Genomic DNA, 20,374 nt, shown 5'->3' on the forward strand with positions numbered 1-20,374 from the left:
TCAAATTATTACATAGTCCTAGGAGACCTCAACTTTCACCCTGAGAACACATACAATGCCAACACGGCTGACCAAGAAAGCATATCTAACCTCGAACAAAAGCAGCTAGTCACCATCCCTACCCATGCCACAAGACACACGCTCAACCCTATCTTCTCAGCCAGCAACGGAGTAATATACACCCACACCGAGGAGCTCACCTGGACTTATCACCACTGCGCTCATTTCTTCATTTTGGAACCCCCTACTCACCTGCCTCCACTACCAGTGAGACACAACACTGCTGGTCAAAAGTTTTGGGGCAACAATGGACCAACGGCCTCAACTTCCGCCTATCCACCACCAGCAAAGACACAAAACAAACAACAGAGAAACTTCATGAACTGGATGAAGGCAAGCGCTGATGAAGTCACACCAATGAAATACACCAACCTCAAGAAACGAACAAAACACCCCAACTGGTTCCCATCAGAACTGGAAACCCAGAAATGCGACTGCAGATGGAAGGAAAGAAGATGGTGTGCCAGTAAGACCCTCGAGGGCCAAAAACAATACAAAGAAGCCCTTAACAGATTCCAACCGATACCACCAACTCCTGAAAATCACCAAGAAGACTGCCTTAGCCACCCACATCAACAACAGCTCCTACAACAGCAAGGAACTGTTCAACATAGTCAAGGAGTTCACCAACCCCCTCTGCTACCTAAAACATCATCACACCTTCACAAGCACTCTACGACACCCTTGGGAACTACTTCCACAACAAAATCAACACCTTCTACCAAGACTTGGCACCCAAACCCCTGCCGAGGGCTACATCAACCTCCTCACACCGACTGATGCCCATCCACATCAGCTCACTTCATGGAACACTCTCACCGAGAAGGAAACACCATCCATTATGAGATCCATCCACTCCAGAGCCCTGCCCCCACTACACTCAACCTCAGTAATCAACCCATCAAAGAACTCACCAAGGTCCTCTACTCCTCAATCATCATGACCCACTTTCCCCAGAAATGTAAATATGCCGATGTGAAGGCATTGCTGAAGAATCCTTCAATGGACCCGGGAGAACCCAAGAACTACCGTCCCATATCCCTGCTCCCCTTCCCAGCAAAGATCATTGAGAAAGCTATCAATATACAGCTTACTAGACATCTGGAGAACCACAACCATCTGGAGCCCTCCGAATCCGGTCTCGGAGCAAACCACAGCACCGAGACAGCACTAGTCGCAGCTGCTGACAACATCATAATGCTGCTAGACCGAGGATACACAGCAGCCCTCATCCTGCACGACCTCTCAGCAGCCTTTGACACTGTATCCCACTACACACTGATCAGCAGACTGCACCAGATTGCAATCCAAGGAGCCGCCCTCGCATCCTACCTCACAGGAAGAACTCAGAAGATCATCCTCGCTCCCTACTTCTTGCTTCTTAAGAACATCACCTGCAGAGTCCCTCACAGCTCATCCCTGCCACCGTACCCTCTTCAATGTATGCATGATACCCCTGAACAAAATCATCAGGAGCCACAGACTCAACATCATCTCCTATGCCGACGACACCCAACTCATCCTCTCCTTGACCAAAGACCCAATGACCATCAAAGACAAGTTCAAAAGATGCATTAAAGATATGGTTATCTGGATGAAAAATAACTGCCTCAAACTCAACACAGACAAGACAGAAGCATTCATCTTCAGGTTAGGCAAGGACACCCTCAGGAACAACGATTGGTGGACACCCGAGCTACGTCCAACCCCCAAACCCATCGAGCAAACCCGCAACGTCAGCATTATCCTCGGCAGCTAGCTATCCATTAAGAAGCAGGTCAGTGTGGTCTCCTGTGCTAGCTTCCTCACCGTCCGTATGCTCAGGAAGGCCTTCAGATGGCTCCCAGCCAGCACCAGGCGAATTGTCACACAAGCCCTCATCACAAGCAGACTCGATTACGGCAATTCCCTCTACGTTGGAATCACCGCCCAACTCTCAAGGAATCTCAAGACCATCCAGAACACAATACCCAGACTCAACCTTGACCTCCCCAGATCAACTAACATCACCCTTCACCTCAGGAAACTCCGTTGGCTACCAGTTGTGAAGAGATGCCAGTTCAAGATGCTCACCCAAGCTTTCAAAGCACTACACAACTAAGGACCAGCGTACTTCAATGAATGAGTGAATAACCACCAAACGACCAGGGAACTCTGCTCTGGATCCCTTTACCTAGCAGCTACCCAATCCATCTGGTGGGCAAACAACATAGGCTGCGCCTTTTCCCACCTGGCGGCTAAGACCAGGAACTCCCTTCCCCAACACCTCAGAACCTCACCATCGCTCCAGTAGTTCAGGAAGGACCTCAAGGACTGGATGTTCAACCGATAGGAACAAGCAGCGTGATCCCCCAGCATGATTCCACAGTGCCCCGAGACCCTCACAGGTGAAGCAGCCACACTCAACAAATCCTGATTGATTGATTGATTGATTGATTGATTGATTGATTGATTGATTGATTGAATAGGAGGAAACTCAAAAACCAATTACATATAATATTCCAACAGGCATTTTCAACCAATATAAACATGAAGCCTCAATAATGATGGTGAGTGAAATAAATGAAGGAATCCATAACATTTTAACAATGATAAGAAACCTTAAAATGTAAGCATCACTACAAAGAACCCTAAAACATTATTATCCATTCAACAAAAAAAGGAAAATTATAAATGATTACACAACAATCTTCCCCCATAGAAAGAGTGCAAACATTGACAAACCAAAACAGGATGTGAATATCAACTATTACATTGCAACAGTGAAATTAATAAACCCAACAAACCTTCTCATTCTCTACCACCTATGGTTCAACAACATCCACCACCGACTAACATCATAAACAGGAAGCTCCTGACTAAACATTGAAGACATCTCAATCAACATTCCCAGTAGTAAGCATGGAAAGGTGTGTCAAGTACCAATTTCTAGCCATACTCCTGAGAATGTCATGTGACATATCCTGCAGCCGCCTATTTGGCTTGTGCAAAAGGCTTCATCACGTAGATTTAAGCACAAGGAAAATGAAGCCAGTTGTGCATGTACACATTTTTTTCTTTTTCTTTTTTTTTGCAGGGAAAATGATTTTCTCCATGGAGAAAGTTCTTCCTATGTACCCACACCACATCTCATGGCTATCAATGTGGGCCTTAGGCAATAGCCTGATTAACTTCAAAATAGCAATCAGAAACCATAGCAGACTAGTACACGTCTCAAATGTGTAGATGACTTGATTGCACTATTTCCTACAACAGAGTATTCCTTATTACATTTGCAGAATCATAATTACATCCTTACTCTGGGGCAAACTCAGACAGCCAACAAAAGACTTGCATAACAAACATGTGATATAGCGTGGGTAATATGTGTTGGGCTTGGCCCTTCCTGCAGGTTCATCACCAGACTTTTTGCTTTCACTCCTCCATTTTTGTTGAATTCATTTTTGTTGGCCGTAGGACTTTACCGCTGCTAACTAGTGCTCTTTCCCAAAAACATGGTAACATTGGCTTCTACCCAATTTACTAATTTAATTTGCTTGTAAGTCCTTAGTAAAGTGGCTAGGCCTGGGCAGTGAACTTCACTCCGTTTGCAGAGTTTGTGGAGTTTTCTGCACTCCGCACTCCGCGGAGCTCACGGAGTGCAGAAAACTCCGCTTCGCAATGTGCAGCGGAGATTTTCCCTGTTCGCGATCGCGAATCGTAAGTTCGTGATCGCGAATGGTAAGTTTGCGAGCGCCAGCTGCCGCTTGGGTAGAATTTCTACCCGAGCTGCAGGAATACCAGCACAAACTGCAGTTCGCACTGCACTCCGCCACTCGTGGAACTCCGCGGAGTTTTTTTGTAACTGCGCGGAGTTCCACATAGCAAAACTCCACGATCTACGCCCAGGCTTAAAAGTGGCACTACATGTCTCTAGGGACAGTAAACTAAATGCTACTCGTGGGCCTACAGCACTGGTTGTGCCACCCACTTAAGTAGCACCTAAAACACGCCTCAAGACTGCCATTGTGGAGCCTGTGTGTGCAGTTTTAAACTGCCATTTCGACCTGGCAACGGAAACATTTTTGCCAGGCCCAAACCTTCCTTTTTAATACATATAAGTTAACCCTGGAGTATGCCCTGGACAGCACAGTGTGCAAGAGGGAATGTATTTAAAAAGTAGAACATGTACGTTTAAGTTTTACATGTCATGGTAATGAAAAACTCTTCCATTACTTGTTCACTACTGCTAGGCCCACCTCTTCCATAGGATGACATTGGAATGACCTTATTACATTTCATATGTGTAATTTACCAAGTGGAAATAGGTAACCTGTTTGCAAATGGAAATAGGTAACCAGTGTATGTTTGGTGTCTCTGGAATCACAATTTTAAATACTAACTTATGGTGAAGTCGGATTTTAAATTGCAATTCTGAAAATGTCCCTTTCAGAAAGTTGGCATTTTCTTGCCTTAGCCATTTGGTGCCTGCAGCCTGTCTCTTGGTCACATGACTCCGTGTAGCTGACAGTTGGCCTTTGTGTATTCCTCATACACAATGGGGAACTTAGGTGTGACTGGATGGGCCATCACCGACAGGATTAGTGGAAGGATCTGGTCCAATCCCCCCTTACACTTGAATACGATGTGACCTGTCTCCCCACAAAGGGCTGCATACCCACTGTAGTTAGTCTGGAGCCAGGGCCAGGAAGGCAGGGCATCTGTGCACTTCAAAGGCATGCCTCTAGAAGCTTCTCACTTTAAAGGCACAAATGTGTATAAACACTGTACCTCAGTACACTTCTGGACCTGTGGATACTCTGCCAGACAAAAGGACTGTTGTGCTGCTTGAAGGACTTCCACTCTGTTGGACTACTACTCTGTGGGAGCTACTGGCCTGCTGTGCTGACCGACTGCACTCTTGCTTTGGGAGGAAATCTTGGACCAGCAACCTCATCTTGAACCACGGACCCCAGAGTGATTTCAAGGACTAGACTGCTAGCCTCCTGATCTAAGCCTCAGGGACCTAAAAAGCTCCGCAAATAGCTCCTGCACCCAACTGCAGCAAGTTCCTGACCCCCATGTGGTGCCCCTCAGGTCATGGACCTTTGGTGTTACTCAGCGAGCCTAAAATATCTATCACATTTGACCTTAACTTTTGAATTTGACCCTGTCCAGGGTGATCAGACAGCTGTGTTTAGCACGTTGTGCTTTTAGGCACTATTTTACACTTTAGTCTTTAAAAATGTATAACTCCGGTTCTACTAATTGGATTTCTGTCATTTTGGTCTTGTTTTATTTAATAAATTCAACTCTATTCTTCTAACCTGGTGTGAGTCCATTTTTGTCTAGTGCTTTTACTGTGTTCCTGGTGGAAATGATGCACAAATACTTTACACATTGCCTCTAAGTTAAGCTTGACTGCTCTGTGCCAAGCTACCAGGTTGTTGAGTGCAGGTTAATTTGTGGCTTGCTTGTGCCTTACCATGATAAGGATTTTGTTTGCTGCTTGACCAGGGCTCACACCCCAGTCAACTATCAACCCAATTTCTCACAATATGATATTTTGCTCACATATATATTGCCTGTTTAGAAAAACTGTCCAGGAAATCATTCATGGCACCATCCCCGCTCAGGGCCACATTGACCCCAACTGCTCACACCCCTCAGAACCCATTCAACCATGATAAACTCAGAAATGCCTGGATCATGAGCAAGTTAGTTTCCACTCCAGCCAGCCTCATACGCAAATCAATCTCTCATGAAGAGAGTTGACATGCAGAAAAATAATAGGTGATTTTAGCTTAATGAGTTTAATATATGATTTATTTCCAGCTCAATGGGCTGAGGTGGCTGTGGAACACACCATCTCTCTCCAATGTTGCTAAGTGATCTAGTAAATAAATCATGTCCCTTGTATAATAGGGCCCTATCAAAGAATTCACTATTTGTTACTTGAATTTGGCCATGCCTAATTGCGACAGTTAAGGCACATTTCAGAGTATTTTGCTGAGAGTGCTTTTCATGACCACATTTTTCATGACTTCAAGAAAAGAATCATTGGACCACAACAAGGGAGCAATGATTTCAGATCAAAATAGTGCATTGTGCAGGCTCTTCCAGACTTTAGACAATCCTGATAGAAGCATTTCATGCATCCCTCCCAGAGAGGACATATCATTGTCCTCTGCATGTAGAACAGTGATATTTGGTACCAGTACACTTCCCACATCCAGTGCACTTTCCATATCCAGTGCCCTCTGGAGACACCACTGTAACTGCTACAGCTTAAGCCCGCCTTGCCTTCGTAAATAGTGGTTAAAACCTGACCCATCTGTTGCATCCTCATGTGGGTGCTCTGATGCCTATCTGGAGCCCTGCAGCTAATGGAATGACCATAAGCACGCTTTGTCCAAGCATCTTGGCACCAATAAGTTTGAGAGAAAAATAGACCCTAAAAATAGATGGCCCCTGTTCAAGAGGCATTAAAGGTCACTATTATTGCACAAAAGTGCTGCAAAGTTCTAGAAAATTCACAACTCAATCAATAGGCTAGTGGTGCTAACAAAACTTTAACCTACAAATGGCAAAAAATCTGATGTTGCCCACAGCACCCATGTTAAGTGCTAGTGCTCTTTTGGGTGTTTTGACAGATTATCTGAAACATCGTGGGACAAAATATTGTGTCGAATATCGAGGACAAAAATGTCATGATGGTAAGTTTCTATAGGTAAGCAAAGTTTTACAATAAATAACTCCACATATATGTACATTGACGATATATATATATATATGTATATATATATTCACTGAAAAAACCATAGGTTTCACACACATTATAGTTAAGAATTAGCATTTAAAAAACCTTGCAAATTCACTTAAAAAACCATAGGTTTCACACATGTTATAGTTAGCTGGACATTTCACTCGTGAAAAACCATTGAAATTCCCCCGTTATAGTTAGGGCAGGCAACTATAACTCACGCGACCGCAATCCGCTGCTGATGACGTCAGATATTACATCACTGTATTTAGACACTTATTTACCCATGTCTTCTTCCATTAATTTTTAGCTATACATATATTACAAATATTTTTTTTTCAGAAAGACACATATGTCATCAGTGATGTAATATCTGACGTCATCAGCAGAGGATTGCGGTCGCGTGAGTTTAGTTGCCTGCACTAACTATAACGGGGGAATTTCAATGGTTTTTCACGAGTGAAATGTCCAGCTAACTATAACGTGTGTGAAACCTATGGTTTTTTCACTGAATATATATATATATATATATATCCAAACACAAGGTAGCCCCAAAGGAAGAAGCCTCGAGGTGAGTTCAATGTTCCATACTTTATTGAAGGCAGCTGCATACAGGGAAACAGACAGGTAGCTGTCATCAGAATCAAGTCTGCCAGACCGGTTTCGGGAATCCTTTCCCTTCTTCAATGGCGTTCTGTTGATAGAAGACAGATTTTTCTCGTGCACCTTTATCTTTGAAGAGCCTGCCCCAGTGGGCGTGGCCGTATTCACGGCCTTCTGGTTCTCGTAGTTTCACGATAATCTTCTCCAGTGAGTCTGTCTTACTTAATCAGCAGCAAATAAACGACATAACACCCATGTGGGTTGATGTTCAGTCCTGCTGAAACACCCGATGTCTCGTTCAGTTGCCTTTGGAAATTACCTCCCCTGTGCACATGGCACCGATGTGGCGTCATCACGGGTCCGTGCTTTACTACGGCGGGCTTCCTCCGCGGCTGGGCTCAGCCGCTAATATCCAAACACAAGGTAGCCCCAAAGGAAGAAGCCTCGAGGTGAGTTCAATGTTCCATACTTTATTGAAGGCAGCTGCATACAGGGAAACAGACAGGTAGCTGTCATCAGAATCAAGTCTGCCAGACCGGTTTCGGGAATCCTTTCCCTTCTTCAATGGCGTTCTGTTGATAGAAGACAGATTTTTCTCGTGCACCTTTATCTTTGAAGAGCCTGCCCCAGTGGGCGTGGCCGTATTCACGGCCTTCTGGTTCTCGTAGTTTCACGATAATCTTCTCCAGTGAGTCTGTCTTACTTAATCAGCAGCAAATAAACGACATAACACCCATGTGGGTTGATGTTCAGTCCTGCTGAAACACCCGATGTCTCGTTCAGTTGCCTTTGGAAATTACCTCCCCTGTGCACATGGCACCGATGTGGCGTCATCACGGGTCCGTGCTTTACTACGGCGGGCTTCCTCCGCGGCTGGGCTCAGCCGCTAATATCCAAACACAAGGTAGCCCCAAAGGAAGAAGCCTCGAGGTGAGTTCAATGTTCCATACTTTATTGAAGGCAGCTGCATACAGGGAAACAGACAGGTAGCTGTCATCAGAATCAAGTCTGCCAGACCGGTTTCGGGAATCCTTTCCCTTCTTCAATGGCGTTCTGTTGATAGAAGACAGATTTTTCTCGTGCACCTTTATCTTTGAAGAGCCTGCCCCAGTGGGCGTGGCCGTATTCACGGCCTTCTGGTTCTCGTAGTTTCACGATAATCTTCTCCAGTGAGTCTGTCTTACTTAATCAGCAGCAAATAAACGACATAACACCCATGTGGGTTGATGTTCAGTCCTGCTGAAACACCCGATGTCTCGTTCAGTTGCCTTTGGAAATTACCTCCCCTGTGCACATGGCACCGATGTGGCGTCATCACGGGTCCGTGCTTTACTACGGCGGGCTTCCTCCGCGGCTGGGCTCAGCCGCTAATATCCAAACACAAGGTAGCCCCAAAGGAAGAAGCCTCGAGGTGAGTTCAATGTTCCATACTTTATTGAAGGCAGCTGCATACAGGGAAACAGACAGGTAGCTGTCATCAGAATCAAGTCTGCCAGACCGGTTTCGGGAATCCTTTCCCTTCTTCAATGGCGTTCTGTTGATAGAAGACAGATTTTTCTCGTGCACCTTTATCTTTGAAGAGCCTGCCCCAGTGGGCGTGGCCGTATTCACGGCCTTCTGGTTCTCGTAGTTTCACGATAATCTTCTCCAGTGAGTCTGTCTTACTTAATCAGCAGCAAATAAACGACATAACACCCATGTGGGTTGATGTTCAGTCCTGCTGAAACACCCGATGTCTCGTTCAGTTGCCTTTGGAAATTACCTCCCCTGTGCACATGGCACCGATGTGGCGTCATCACGGGTCCGTGCTTTACTACGGCGGGCTTCCTCCGCGGCTGGGCTCAGCCGCTAATATCCAAACACAAGGTAGCCCCAAAGGAAGAAGCCTCGAGGTGAGTTCAATGTTCCATACTTTATTGAAGGCAGCTGCATACAGGGAAACAGACAGGTAGCTGTCATCAGAATCAAGTCTGCCAGACCGGTTTCGGGAATCCTTTCCCTTCTTCAATGGCGTTCTGTTGATAGAAGACAGATTTTTCTCGTGCACCTTTATCTTTGAAGAGCCTGCCCCAGTGGGCGTGGCCGTATTCACGGCCTTCTGGTTCTCGTAGTTTCACGATAATCTTCTCCAGTGAGTCTGTCTTACTTAATCAGCAGCAAATAAACGACATAACACCCATGTGGGTTGATGTTCAGTCCTGCTGAAACACCCGATGTCTCGTTCAGTTGCCTTTGGAAATTACCTCCCCTGTGCACATGGCACCGATGTGGCGTCATCACGGGTCCGTGCTTTACTACGGCGGGCTTCCTCCGCGGCTGGGCTCAGCCGCTAATATCCAAACACAAGGTAGCCCCAAAGGAAGAAGCCTCGAGGTGAGTTCAATGTTCCATACTTTATTGAAGGCAGCTGCATACAGGGAAACAGACAGGTAGCTGTCATCAGAATCAAGTCTGCCAGACCGGTTTCGGGAATCCTTTCCCTTCTTCAATGGCGTTCTGTTGATAGAAGACAGATTTTTCTCGTGCACCTTTATCTTTGAAGAGCCTGCCCCAGTGGGCGTGGCCGTATTCACGGCCTTCTGGTTCTCATAGTTTCACGATAATCTTCTCCAGTGAGTCTGTCTTACTTAATCAGCAGCAAATAAACGACATAACACCCATGTGGGTTGATGTTCAGTCCTGCTGAAACACCCGATGTCTCGTTCAGTTGCCTTTGGAAATTACCTCCCCTGTGCACATGGCACCGATGTGGCGTCATCACGGGTCCGTGCTTTACTACGGCGGGCTTCCTCCGCGGCTGGGCTCAGCCGCTAATATCCAAACACAAGGTAGCCCCAAAGGAAGAAGCCTCGAGGTGAGTTCAATGTTCCATACTTTATTGAAGGCAGCTGCATACAGGGAAACAGACAGGTAGCTGTCATCAGAATCAAGTCTGCCAGACCGGTTTCGGGAATCCTTTCCCTTCTTCAATGGCGTTCTGTTGATAGAAGACAGATTTTTCTCGTGCACCTTTATCTTTGAAGAGCCTGCCCCAGTGGGCGTGGCCGTATTCACGGCCTTCTGGTTCTCGTAGTTTCACGATAATCTTCTCCAGTGAGTCTGTCTTACTTAATCAGCAGCAAATAAACGACATAACACCCATGTGGGTTGATGTTCAGTCCTGCTGAAACACCCGATGTCTCGTTCAGTTGCCTTTGGAAATTACCTCCCCTGTGCACATGGCACCGATGTGGCGTCATCACGGGTCCGTGCTTTACTACGGCGGGCTTCCTCCGCGGCTGGGCTCAGCCGCTAATATCCAAACACAAGGTAGCCCCAAAGGAAGAAGCCTCGAGGTGAGTTCAATGTTCCATACTTTATTGAAGGCAGCTGCATACAGGGAAACAGACAGGTAGCTGTCATCAGAATCAAGTCTGCCAGACCGGTTTCGGGAATCCTTTCCCTTCTTCAATGGCGTTCTGTTGATAGAAGACAGATTTTTCTCGTGCACCTTTATCTTTGAAGAGCCTGCCCCAGTGGGCGTGGCCGTATTCACGGCCTTCTGGTTCTCGTAGTTTCACGATAATCTTCTCCAGTGAGTCTGTCTTACTTAATCAGCAGCAAATAAACGACATAACACCCATGTGGGTTGATGTTCAGTCCTGCTGAAACACCCGATGTCTCGTTCAGTTGCCTTTGGAAATTACCTCCCCTGTGCACATGGCACCGATGTGGCGTCATCACGGGTCCGTGCTTTACTACGGCGGGCTTCCTCCGCGGCTGGGCTCAGCCGCTAATATCCAAACACAAGGTAGCCCCAAAGGAAGAAGCCTCGAGGTGAGTTCAATGTTCCATACTTTATTGAAGGCAGCTGCATACAGGGAAACAGACAGGTAGCTGTCATCAGAATCAAGTCTGCCAGACCGGTTTCGGGAATCCTTTCCCTTCTTCAATGGCGTTCTGTTGATAGAAGACAGATTTTTCTCGTGCACCTTTATCTTTGAAGAGCCTGCCCCAGTGGGCGTGGCCGTATTCACGGCCTTCTGGTTCTCGTAGTTTCACGATAATCTTCTCCAGTGAGTCTGTCTTACTTAATCAGCAGCAAATAAACGACATAACACCCATGTGGGTTGATGTTCAGTCCTGCTGAGCCCAGCCGCGAGAGAAGCCCACCACTTCGACGTGGGCCGGAGATGGCGCCAAGCGGTGTCATTCAAGGGGCGGCAGAATTCAGGACGGCCATCGCAAAGCAGAACAGAGACAGTGTGCGGTGACACTTTGCCCCAGCCCACATGGGTTACAACGATTTAATTTTGTTAATTTTGAAACGGACTCACATGAGTAGAAGTGCGAAGCACTACAGCATCCAGAGGGCCATGCAAGTGGACACGCCCACTGGGGCAGGAAGCTGGTAATATAATTGGTGCAAGCATTGCCGTTTTGTTAACAGGCTGCCACAGAAGAAGAGAACTATTTCTCGAAACGCGTCTGGCGAAGCTATGAACTGATGAGGCTGGTGTTCACGCTCATGTCTGTTGGCGTTTTGGCTGTCATTAAAAGATTGAAGTATATTTCTGCCGGCTGGCTTCTCTCATTGGGGCTACCTTTGTGATGGATTTGTAGCGGCTGAGCCCAGCCGCGAGAGAAGCCCACCACTTCGACGTGGGCCGGAGATGGCGCCAAGCGGTGTCATTCAAGGGGCGGCAGAATTCAGGACGGCCATCGCAAAGCAGAACAGACAGTGTGCGGTGACACTTTGCCCCAGCCCACATGGGTTACAACGATTTAATTTTGTTAATTTTGAAACGGACTCACATGAGTAGAAGTGCGAAGCACTACAGCATCCAGAGGGCCATGCAAGTGGACACGCCCACTGGGGCAGGAAGCTGGTAATATAATTGGTGCAAGCATTGCCGTTTTGTTAACAGGCTGCCACAGAAGAAGAGAACTATTTCTCGAAACGCGTCTGGCGAAGCTATGAACTGATGAGGCTGGTGTTCACGCTCATGTCTGTTGGCGTTTTGGCTGTCATTAAAAGATTGAAGTATATTTCTGCCGGCTGGCTTCTCTCATTGGGGCTACCTTTGTGATGGATTTGTAGCGGCTGAGCCCAGCCGCGAGAGAAGCCCACCACTTCGACGTGGGCCGGAGATGGCGCCAAGCGGTGTCATTCAAGGGGCGGCAGAATTCAGGACGGCCATCGCAAAGCAGAACAGACAGTGTGCGGTGACACTTTGCCCCAGCCCACATGGGTTACAACGATTTAATTTTGTTAATTTTGAAACGGACTCACATGAGTAGAAGTGCGAAGCACTACAGCATCCAGAGGGCCATGCAAGTGGACACGCCCACTGGGGCAGGAAGCTGGTAATATAATTGGTGCAAGCATTGCCGTTTTGTTAACAGGCTGCCACAGAAGAAGAGAACTATTTCTCGAAACGCGTCTGGCGAAGCTATGAACTGATGAGGCTGGTGTTCACGCTCATGTCTGTTGGCGTTTTGGCTGTCATTAAAAGATTGAAGTATATTTCTGCCGGCTGGCTTCTCTCATTGGGGCTACCTTTGTGATGGATTTGTAGCGGCTGAGCCCAGCCGCGAGAGAAGCCCACCACTTCGACGTGGGCCGGAGATGGCGCCAAGCGGTGTCATTCAAGGGGCGGCAGAATTCAGGACGGCCATCGCAAAGCAGAACAGACAGTGTGCGGTGACACTTTGCCCCAGCCCACATGGGTTACAACGATTTAATTTTGTTAATTTTGAAACGGACTCACATGAGTAGAAGTGCGAAGCACTACAGCATCCAGAGGGCCATGCAAGTGGACACGCCCACTGGGGCAGCAAGCTGGTAATATAATTGGTGCAAGCATTGCCGTTTTGTTAACAGGCTGCCACAGAAGAAGAGAACTATTTCTCGAAACGCGTCTGGCGAAGCTATGAACTGATGAGGCTGGTGTTCACGCTCATGTCTGTTGGCGTTTTGGCTGTCATTAAAAGATTGAAGTATATTTCTGCCGGCTGGCTTCTCTCATTGGGGCTACCTTTGTGATGGATTTGTAGCGGCTGAGCCCAGCCGCGAGAGAAGCCCACCACTTCGACGTGGGCCGGAGATGGCGCCAAGCGGTGTCATTCAAGGGGCGGCAGAATTCAGGACGGCCATCGCAAAGCAGAACAGACAGTGTGCGGTGACACTTTGCCCCAGCCCACATGGGTTACAACGATTTAATTTTGTTAATTTTGAAACGGACTCACATGAGTAGAAGTGCGAAGCACTACAGCATCCAGAGGGCCATGCAAGTGGACACGCCCACTGGGGCAGGAAGCTGGTAATATAATTGGTGCAAGCATTGCCGTTTTGTTAACAGGCTGCCACAGAAGAAGAGAACTATTTCTCGAAACGCGTCTGGCGAAGCTATGAACTGATGAGGCTGGTGTTCACGCTCATGTCTGTTGGCGTTTTGGCTGTCATTAAAAGATTGAAGTATATTTCTGCCGGCTGGCTTCTCTCATTGGGGCTACCTTTGTGATGGATTTGTAGCGGCTGAGCCCAGCCGCGAGAGAAGCCCACCACTTCGACGTGGGCCGGAGATGGCGCCAAGCGGTGTCATTCAAGGGGCGGCAGAATTCAGGACGGCCATCGCAAAGCAGAACAGACAGTGTGCGGTGACACTTTGCCCCAGCCCACATGGGTTACAACGATTTAATTTTGTTAATTTTGAAACGGACTCACATGAGTAGAAGTGCGAAGCACTACAGCATCCAGAGGGCCATGCAAGTGGACACGCCCACTGGGGCAGGAAGCTGGTAATATAATTGGTGCAAGCATTGCCGTTTTGTTAACAGGCTGCCACAGAAGAAGAGAACTATTTCTCGAAACGCGTCTGGCGAAGCTATGAACTGATGAGGCTGGTGTTCACGCTCATGTCTGTTGGCGTTTTGGCTGTCATTAAAAGATTGAAGTATATTTCTGCCGGCTGGCTTCTCTCATTGGGGCTACCTTTGTGATGGATATATATATATATATATATATATATCCAAGAAAAATACGTTATAGTTAGGAATTAGCATTTAAAAAACCTTGCAAATTCACTTAAAAAACCATAGGTTTCACACATGTTATAGTTAGCTGGACATTTCACTCGTGAAAAACGATTGAAATTCCCCCGTTATAGTTAGTGCAGGCAACTAAACTCACGCGACCGCAATCCTCTGCTGATGACGTCAGATATTACATCACTGATGACATATGTGTCTTTCTGAAAAAAAAATATTTGTAATATATGTATAGCTAAAAATTAATGGAAGAAGACATGGGTAAATAAGTGTCTAAATACAGTGATGTAATATCTGACGTCATCAGCAGCGGATTGCGGTCGCGTGAGTTATAGTTACCTGCCCTAACTATAACGGGGGAATTTCAATGGTTTTTCACGAGTGAAATGTCCAGCTAACTATAACATGTGTGAAACCTATGGTTTTTTAAGTGAATTTGCAAGGTTTTTTAAATGCTAATTCCTAACTATAACGTGTGTGAAACCTATGGTTTTTTCAGTGAATTTGTACGGTTTTTTAAATGCTAAGTTATGTATTTTTTTTAAAGGTTTTTCACCGTGCGCGTACCGTACACGCACGGTGTGCTTCGCGCACCGTGCGCACGCTTTGTGTGCGCGTGGAATTTTTCCGTTTCTACCGTACGTGCACGCTACGCGTACTCCACGATTTTTCGCAAAAAAATTAAAGGAAATTTTGGCCCTTGGGGGTCCTTCTGGGACCCCCTGACAAAGGCTAAAGGGTCAGGAACTGTCCACCCTGCCCCCTTTTCATGTTCTCCACCTTTGTTTTTCACCCCCTCAGACTGCGAGAGACAAAATGGCGGCCGACACTTCCTGGTTTCGACCGATTCGAATGTTTACTAAGATCTAACAACCAATCAGAATCGCGCTCGCGCACGGCAGCGTGCGCGTACGGTAAGTTTTACCGTACGCGCACGGTGCGCGCTTTCAGATATATATATTGATTTAAATGCTATTTTCTCAGGAACTACTGAACAGATTTACACCAGACCTGCAAAAGGCACATCCCTGAACTGAGGACTACCTCTCTGCCAAATTTCAAGTAATTCTGTTCAGCCCTTCGGGCTGTAGCTTGGACTAAAGGTCCTATGGAAAAATGCATGGGGAAAACGCGTTTTGGGACCCCCCCTTTTTCTCAGCCCCCGCTTGACGAATCCCCCCGCCCCACCTATTTTGAAAATTTTGCGAGGATTCGTCAATCGGCGCCAAAGTTATTCCAAATAGAATGTTGCGGATTTCCAATGGAAACACGATCCTAACTATAACTATCTACTGGCGACCGCCAGTAGATAATATATATATATATAGATAGATAGATATATATATATATATATATATAGATAGATAGATAGATAGATAGATAGATAGATAGATAGATATATATTTAGATATATATATTCCCAAAAAAGAAGCCGAGAACTCTGGGTAGTTCTCAAGTTTAGGTGGAAGGCAGCTCTATTATAAAGCACTCTCAACACCAGCGAAACTCTAAGTTTGCTCACCTCAAATGTCTGCTTTTCTATCAAAGTCTTTAAGCGTAGGATTAGGACAGTGCCATTTACGCCAAGATAGAATGGGAGAAAGACTTTGATAGAAAAGCAGACATTTGAAGTGAGCAAACTTAGGGGCATGTTCACAAGGAGCTATCGCCAAATTAACAGCACTTTATCGCAGCCAAAGTCGTGATAAATTTACCTCTCAATTCACAATCTGGTGTAAACAGCCCACAGCACCAGTTTACCCACGATAGCAGCCGCAAAAAACATCACCACAGAGGACCTCCGCAACTATCACTTATGAGATGCAGTGTGGGCGGTCCCGTGCCAAAATCCACGACAACATCACACCACAACATTCTCAATGACCAGCCACATCGGCGATAAAAACACAAAACAGGCGATAAGGCGCGTTAGCACCAGGAAATCTACACCTGCTCTGACCTGGTGTAAAGTGTGCCGGCAGGCTGCACCACAAAAGGGAGACCAGCCCAGGGCCACAATGGAAGGGCAACAGATGCCACGGAGCCACTCATCATGCAGCCCGGACACCTAAGAGGGCCACAGCACCCACCAACACCACCCCAGGTCCCCAACCCACACCCGGAACACCCCCCCCGGACCACCACAGACGCAGTGCAGACAAAGACAGTGGACCCCAAGGAAGCATACCAGCCGCACAGACCCAACATCTGACAATGTCACTGTTCACCACAGGCTGAAAGGGACAACCATCCTACGCATCCCGACCATCATCGCCTAACAGGCCTACGGCACCAACACAGCGGGCAACCAACATCCCACCCCACACTAAGCTGCTGGCTTGGCTGCACCTGTTGGCCCCTGGCACCCCCCAACCAACACCCACCAGAGTCGGAGGAGTCTCACAGCCAGCCACATCCAAGTCCCCCACACCTGTCCTGGACAGCACCATCACCCTGGTACCCCAGTCCCCATACGTCTAACACAATGCGCAGGTCACGATGGAGACCAAGCAAGGACCATACACCCTTGCAGGATGCACGCACGTGTTGGGGGCAAACCACAGCACCCATGTCCTACCTGTGCCCCCTGGTGACACAGCACACAATCACCACAACAGAAAGCACACGTGCAGGCAACAACAGAACACCGTGGAACCTCCAACAATGTCGCCTTCAAATTCACAGTCAGTGTGCATGATACCTTCATCCTCCGACCGTCCATCATCAACCAGCATACCCAGGATGGCAACAAGGGAAATGCACAGCCCCGTGGCAAGTTCAAAATGAACACCCCACTCACCTCAACTCCACAACCATGCAAATCACAACTCTGGCAATGCACACATCACAAAATCGCAACCAACATGCACAACAACATGCCCACCACCAGACACGACAGAACAACTCATAATGGTTACCTGGCCAAGCCGTGAACATGAGTCATCAATGGCATGGCACCTCAGCCACACAACAGCCAAATGTGGGGAGAGGTGGCAAACAGGCATGTGTGAAGGATGCAGTAGTACCATGATTGAGAAAGTACACAATGCCAAGAGTGGCGGAGATGTGCTGGACAGACCGCAGTATGCAGCACACACCCATATCCATGGTGACATACACCTCTGGTGTATACAGTGTAGTGAACAGTGGACGCAACCATGTCACCACAGCCAGTGGAGGACCTTGCAGAAATCTTGCCTGTTATGCCCCCCCATAAGCCTGACCAGAGTGGGATGGCCCAACGTATGCCACGCCAGCGTAGAGGTGTGAATAAAAAGCACGTGGCCCTGTGCATGGTCCTCTTCCAGAAAGCCAACGTCTCTTCCAGGGCGGCGCCTCTCACCCCGCCATGAGGCCGACGCCTTCCTCTTGAGCAGAGTTGCCTGCGACGTTATGCGACTGCCGGACCCCGGCATGCTGGACCACGAACCCATCAGGGCCGCCCCTGCGCAGCCAGGCCTCACTGATCACCTGCCGACACCGGCTTGTGTCAAGGAGGGCCCACCACGTGCCGGCGCAAGCTCCAGGCCCGAGTCCCGTGACCTTGGCAGCCTCCTCAGACCATCACAGCCTCCACGACACAGGCCCACTTTATGTTGACGTACTCTACTGCCGCCTCAGGCCTACTCTTCGGCCCAGTAGGTCCCATATGTGAAACTGTATACTGAGTCATGAGTGGCAGTGACCCCAAGTTCAGATGACCTGTATGAATCTAGCAAAATTGACTGCATTGAAAAATTCAGAAAACGCAATTATCCACCCACCATTCTGGAAAATGCTATCACCAAAGCAGACACTTCCACTCGACAGAAATTGCTTCAACCAAAATCTCTAATAAAGTAGGAATCTTGATCTGTGTTCGTTTCAAAATTTTCAACCAGAAGTTACCAAATTAAAAAAACTTATCCTAAGATACTGGCCGATACTCAGCAATGAACAAGATTTTCAACACATTTTTGATTCACAACCCAGATTTGCTTATCAAAGATCTCGCAACTTGAAACAGATTTTGTCCACCTCTAAAACTCAGATCAGTACGGATTTCAAAGGTACTATCCCTTGCTTTAACTGTGGAAATTGTAACTCAATTATCAAAGGCAACAGCATTTCACATCCCCACAAAGGTTATCCTATTAAACTGATGGTCACAGCTACTTGCAACACACAAAATGTGATCTACCTGCTCAAATGTCCCTGTGGACTTGTCTACGTTGGGAAAACAGAGAGAAAAATACGCATTAGACTCAATGAGCATAAAAGCAACATACGCACCCACCAGATGAAATCTCCTATTGCAAATCACTTCGAACTTTGCAACACAATATTTGCCAATTGCGCTTCCTGATTCTTGAACAAGTCCCTTTAATCAAAGGACGCAATAACACGCAATTCCTATTACAACGTGAAGTTTTCTGGATTAACAAATTGGATTCGATTCACCCTAAAGGACTCAATGAACGTTACGATCTTAGCTGTTTTTTGTAATATTCTCTGATTCTGTTACAACATTATAGACATGATTTCCAGTTTCCTTTGTATACCTGTTTATATTTTGTTATGGGTTCAATTCCCAGAGACCCGGGACCCTGTAGCTTTATGTACCCTGATGTTCAATAACTGTATTCTCCACACACTCCGAGACACAGTACACTTTCATTTATTTTGTTTTTCGATACACACACTCTTCTGTTTTAGTACACATGCTTTCTGTCACCTCCAGCATAGCCCATTTTAGGCTTTGTTATGACGTTTGAATATACCACTACGTTACAATCATATTGACACACTTTCGTTTTCATACATACCTAACTAACGCTCTACTGTCACTTTATCAGTATCTTTTTTATTACAATTTGGGTTACACCATAAACGCCGGTTTTTGTCTCGTTCGATATCCCTATTTTCGGATTTCAATTCCCTACAGTGTACTACTCCTCGAACTACGAGTCTGTTTTCTCTGTAGTTCCTATATTTTTTTCGTTCCATTGATTTTAAATATATACCCATACACAACTGCATGTGTATCACATCCGGCTTGTATTCTCACTTCGTGATTGGACTCCAATATCACATGATGCACCAATCTTCTTCCTTCACTCATACATTAATTGACGCTACGTTCACCAGTAAGAACCTATACAATTGGTTGACGGGCGCCAGCCCCATCCTATTCGCTACGACGATCACGTGACACATTCAAATTCAACACGCGTTGAGCATTCGACTCACTTCTGAAACGCCGTAACCTCGTGGCTCTATAGCCTTCACCGATTCGGTTTCTTTGCATCACGTAAGTGTTTCACATAGTATTTGGTACCTTCATGTATCCTTAAATTCTTTTTCACGCTATTTTGTTATTTACCTCATTCACGATCGATTATTTTTGTCACCCAGTTCTCATCATAAATTTCACTCTCCATTGCACTTGGGCATTTTACTTGCCATTACAATTTATGAATTCTCCTCACTCTTTGAGATATCCTTTGAGCACGCACACTTTCGACGCTCCTGGCTGTCACCTACATAACGAAATTGCAGTAGATACTCTGTAGCTTCTTTTTAGTCTCAACTTGCATGTATCCACTTTTCACCGTCTGTTACCCACTTACCAGTACACATTTCCACATCGTTTGATTAATCTCCATTCAACCCACAAAGACTTTCTTTTCAGTTTCCTTTGAATGTTTTCACAGTTTGTATCATTCAGGAATGTATAGATTAAAGCTGCTTCCTTGTATCCTCTCATTTTAGTGCTGCCCCTGACGAAGGGCCACAACGGCCCGAAATGCATTGGGCTACATCGAGTTATGAATTGAAATATACTCGTTTGTGATGTTGGAATTTTGTGAAGAAACGTCTTCTTAAAGTATTTACTTGAATTATTCACATGAATAAACTTGAAATCACCGTATTTACCATCGCATGATTGATTTCTTCATC

Source organism: Triturus cristatus, chromosome 1_2 (genome assembly GCF_964204655.1).
Source record: "Triturus cristatus chromosome 1_2, aTriCri1.1, whole genome shotgun sequence".
NCBI lineage: Eukaryota > Metazoa > Chordata > Amphibia > Caudata > Salamandridae > Triturus > Triturus cristatus.